This window comes from Prosopis cineraria, unplaced genomic scaffold (genome assembly GCF_029017545.1).
Source record: "Prosopis cineraria cultivar Desert tree isolate PC_DT_omini unplaced genomic scaffold, ASM2901754v1 PC484, whole genome shotgun sequence".
Taxonomy (NCBI): domain Eukaryota; kingdom Viridiplantae; phylum Streptophyta; class Magnoliopsida; order Fabales; family Fabaceae; genus Prosopis; species Prosopis cineraria.
Genome location: NW_026555809.1, coordinates 42,162 through 48,017, shown reverse-complemented (window position 1 = coordinate 48,017; position 5,856 = coordinate 42,162).

Below are 5,856 nucleotides of genomic sequence, written 5' to 3'. Positions count from 1 at the left end.
TTGAAAACACTATCAATTGCCAATGAGCACTACAAAAAAATAAAGTGATTTAAGCAAATATTTAATACTATTATAATAAATTCAAACATAATTACTTACAGATGGAGAAACAAGGAAAAGTAACATTCCTTGTCACCTTCACTGAGCCTTTGATTCATGTATTCCTCTTTTGTCTCTTTGGTGGTCTCATTATCATTAGTGTAACGTGGGCAAAGAAATCCATATTGTTTATCTTTGCCTGAAAGACCAACATTTGATATAAAAACCTATGATAATGCAAATAAGTTAGTTCCAAGAGCTCAATTGTTTTAATTTCATTTTAAATTTACACTTATAATAAGATATTTACATCATCCCAATTTGAATGTTAGTCATAGTTTGGTCACCATCAATGAGAATCCGACTTAGATCCTCATTCTCAACAAAACTTGATAGTTGTTAATGCCAACAAAATCAGGAACCGCTTTAAAAATTCTAGGGGAAATGATCCACCATACCAATAGGACAAAATGGTCCCATGAACTTAGCTTGCAACATTGCATCTTTTCACCTACTTTATATCAAATGATGGGGTCTCCTGTTAATTAAAAAAGTTAGTAAAACATGCTTAAATTTAAGGAATGCATGACAATTAATCAATTTTATTACCGAATTTTGAGGCATCCTGACAAGTCTCTTTGGCCATAAAGTGAAAGTGCCCTTGGCATCTTTTACCGTCTTGATCTTATCAGTAGGGAATGGGATATCAGCATCGTCAATTTTGACCTCTTCAATGGTTACCTTGACACATCTTCATGGATGCGACCGCGTGCTACTAAGCATTTTTTTATATTCTCCACATACAAGAAGCATTGCTCAAGGTTAGGAGTTGGGTCATCTTTTGAAGGAAGTTGAACGATGTTACTCTCTTTAGTGCTCCAATGACAAGTAAGAGAGGGGGTATGTGGGGCATTTGACACCTTCTGTGAGCTCATTTGCATTAACATTTCCTCCTTCATCTTTTGCAATCTAACTTCAAGGGTAACCTCAACCTCTGCTTTTGCTTGAGCTAACATCGCAGTCACCTCCTCCCTTGTCACAAGTCTTGAAGGATTGCGTTGACGGGGTGGTCCAAATATATCTCTTATGCTCCACCCTTGATCTGATTCCTTGAACATGTCCAAGATGCTCTGGTTTCCCTATAGCAACAGTCAGATATCATGCCTTCCTTTTGGAATGAATGATCCATCGAATTGTTTTTTATTAACCTCACTCTGTAACATATAAATAAAAAAAATTAGTAATGTTTTAGATATCACTTCAACATCCACTTATTTACAACAATACCATATCCTCCTTTTTCTAAACTATTGCACTTGACCCGATTTAGATATGTGGGTTTAAAAAACATATTTTTCTATAGCATAAATGCCTAATATAAGTATATAATAAGATTAAACTTTAAAGCTAAAGGGAAATTTTTTTATGCCTTGTCAAGCACAAGTCTAAAGAGAGAACCATTCTAAACCCTTCATAAATAGCTCTTTCCATGATACTAACCTCTCAATGAAAGTATCATTTGTCATGAGCATAAGTCTAAAGAAAGAGTCCATCTCAAAAGACTAGCTTGTTAGGTAGAAGAATCCTTTAAACTTATAAAACTCATTTATCTTGTGAGGTTTCTTGAAGTGAGACTCACGACAGTACCCGTCGTAACTTAAACTTATCTTAATTCTAAATCTTCATCTTAATCTTAACACAAGCCTCCTTATTGGTAACATTCAAGAAAGCATTGGGCTCCTCATAAAACTATAATTCCTCAACCTTTCTACAAACCGCTTCAAAGGCAATTTACCTCTCTTTACCTTCTAACTTGATTCAAGTTTATGAGCTTGATGTTTCCTATAACACATAATTGGGACATTAGACCCTTGTCTTTTTTCTTGATGCTTCTAATCAACCTAAGACTAGATTGATTAGGATCAAAAGTCTTATTTTCCAAAATAACAATCTTGGCAGTAGAATTTCTAATGAAATGGGGATATAAGAAATATGAAGTGCTAGCCTTATATAATAATAACTTCAATGGACCTATTCCTCAATCACTTGGGAACTATAAACATTCTCAGGATGTTTGAAATTAGGGTTGGCAATACAAGCTAGGCTTAATGGGCTACCCATTATAATTCATTTTTACAAGTTTAGGTTTGGAAGGGATTTTTAATATAATAGGGTTTTTTTAACGCCGTTTTAAGCCCTTATTAGCCCTTAAAAAGGGGCTCGGACTTGGGTGGCTTATGTAATACTCTAAAATTTCAAACTTATTTTTCACAAATTAATAGTTTAATAAACCAATTTAATAACATTGAACCCTTACCATGATAGGGAAAGAGTTTTCCTTATAATAAAAACTTTTTGCAAATAATCTACTATCAAAGTATTTATTTTTACTAAGTGCTTCAAGTACACCTTTGTTAAAATTTCAAAACTATGGTTGGGTAACCAACACTTTACAAACCATATTTTTACTATCAATATCAACTCCGGCCCAAAAATACTTTTCCACACACTGGTTACCATACCAATAAAACTACCACATAGGGTTACACTTGATCACAGTATTATTTCACAAATGCCACAAAAAATATACATTCTTAAAACATGCATAATTGCATAATTATATATTTCTATAATCCAATAAGACTATAAGGGGTAGACAGGAGTCTTATGGTTATCAATTAAGCAATATAGATGCAATTCACCAAAATTAGAGTCTACATGCTTTATAAAATATATTTGTCTTAGGTTAGCAAATTATACATTGCACAATCAAAATAAAGAAGCTAAATTAAAAAATGGTGTCTTATGCATTAAATCACGCTTCAGGTACTTCTTTAGTCGAACTTGTTCCTATAAAATTTAATAACAATAAGGAATGAGACTTAAGAGTCTTAGTAATCAAGATTAATACATAATAATGCATGTGAGTCAGTTAATCATGCGATTGCAAAGTGGGCATATGATATTCAATCAACTAGACAAAAATAGTTAATGCATAACATCACCTTTTTTTCCTTCCATCTCCATGCTATGAATTGAGTAAGCCAGCCAAAGATAGATTGGACCAAGTTAATAGCAATTTATTGAGTCCAATAAGGGCTTACCATGTGGTAACTTAATTAGAAAAAACCCCTACTAAACAATATTCAGTACACTCTGAGAACTTATGCATTTATATAACCAGGTAAAATTAGTATCAACCAAATAAAAAACACAACTAGACAATTTATCTCTTGCTTTTAGCAGTGTCAATATTTACAATATATATATATATATATATAAATCAAACTCACTTGGTAATTATTTTCAAACAAATATATATATATATATATATTATTATTTCTTAACAAAATCAAGATATTCTGAACAACAAAACAAACACACAATTAACCACACACACACTATACCACACATTAATAATAATTATCTTGTATCTTGGACAACAAATTTCCCTTTTGTTAATGCTATGCTCATAGGACTTTGATCTCTCCTCTCCCTGCTCTCTAGACACCAAAAACATTCAGGGATTTGATAAGTTATGACCTTATATAATATCAAGTGAGGAGTTAGGTGAGGAATTAGGTGAGGCACATGTGTCACCTAATCTCCTTTTTTATGTTACAACTCTTCCCTCCTAATAGAAATTTTATCATCAAAATTCAATTACTTTAGAAACCAAACAAACAAAACCTACTTATTGGAATAGGTGTGAGTATTGCTACTTCATTTTGTCCTTGATCTCCCATATAACATCCTCAAGAGTTATACTCTTCCAAACCACCTTAGCCATCGAATGGTCTTGTTCCTCAGTTGTTTATCCTTAGTATCCACAATCCACTCTGGTTCGATCTGATAAGTCAAATTCTCTCTTAGCTCGACATCCTTAACTTCAATGATGTGAGACGGATCGAGTTGGTATTTTTTTAGCTGAGATACATGGAACATGTTGTGCACACCAACCAAGTGTAGTGGTAAGGCAATCTTATAGGAATAGGAGTTAGAACTCAAAGAACTCAAAGTAGGAGATCATGTATTTTTGAGAGTTTCTTTAGTGATAAGCATCGATAGAACCCTTAAGGCAAAGAAGTTTATGCCTAGATTTATGAGCCCCTGTGAGATTCTAGAGGAAATTGGATAGTAGCCTTTAGGATTGCCCTACCACCATACTTGGCTAGTATGCACAATGTGTTGTATATATATCAGTTGAAAAAATACAAACCTGGTCCATCTCACATTATTGAAGTTGAGCATGTCTAATAAAGAGAGAATTTGACTTATCGAACTAAACCAAATGGATTGTGGATACTAAGGACAAACAACTGAAGAACAAGACTATTTGATAGGTTAAGGTAGTTTAGAGGGGTATGACTCTCGAGGATTCCACGTGAAAGATCAAGGACAAGATAAAACAGTAGTACCCATGCCTATTCCAATAGGTAGGTTTTGTGTTTTTCTTTGTAGAGTGATTGAATTTTGACGACAAAATTTTCATTAGGAGGGGAGAGTTGTAACATTTAAAAAGAACAAGAAGGGGATTAGGTGACATATGCATCTCATCTAATTCCTCACATAATTCCTCATCTAATTCTCACCTAATGCTATATAATATGATAACTTGTCAAACCCCCAAGCATTTTGGAATCCAGAAAGAAGGGAGAGAAGAGATCAAAGTTGTGAGAGCACAATACCAACGGAAGGAGAATTTGCTATTTAAGACAAAAGGTAACAATTGTGATTAGAGCACAACTCTGATCTCTCCTCTCCCTTCTCTCTGGATGCCGAGAGTGTTTGGGGGTTTGACAAGTTATCATCTTATTAGTATTAGGTGAGGAATTAGGTAAAGAGTTAGGTAAGAAAGTAGGTGAGGCACGTATCACCTAATCCCCTTGTGTTTTTTTTTTTGAATGTTATAGCCTCATTTTTATTTTACATTTAAAAATAAAATATTTAAAATTTTAAATTAAATTTAGATTTTAGAATATATTTTTATATAGTAAAATTAAAATTTTTACTGCTTATTTTTAATTTTTGAATATTATAATTTATATTTTAAAAAAACAATATAAAGTATAATATTATAATGTAAACCTTAAATTTTTAAAAATGTAAAAGAATCTTAAAATAAAAAATACTTATGGCCTGGTGATAAATGATAATTTTATATATTTTTATCTTTTCAATTTAGACTTTTAAATATTTATTTGAGGCTAATTAATTTAATTAAATATTATTTAATTTTATTAGCCAATATTTAGTTTTGAGATTTTAACTAACTATATATTTAATTTTAAAATATAAATGATATCTTTAATATTTGTGCACAGTTGCTACTTAATTTTATTTTATTCGTGCAAATTTTTTAGATTCAATTTAGAAGATATTGATAAAGTATATTTTGAATAAAATTTTGTTTAGATTTATTTTGAATTATTTAGTATAATTTTTAATTAGGGTTACTTAGAATAATTTTATCATTGTATTTATTAGCTTTTCTTGGCCGTACGGAATGGCATTACTTTTGTATATATAAAGGTGGAACGCATGCATCATGGAAGGAAGAACCGAGAATGATCACTCTTCATCTTCTGATTCCGTTCTCCAATTCTTTTAGGCGATGGCCTCTCTTTTTTTTCACAGTATACTGTTTGATTTTTAGTTTTATGGAGAGCTAAATTTTTAACATGATCAATCACAAACCATGATCCTAAATTTTAATCAAAGTCTTTAATATTCAAGAAAAATTTTATTTCAGCTTTATTTTAATTTTTTCTTCTTCTCTCTACCTCTGAATTTTATGTTTTAACTGTTATTACTGAT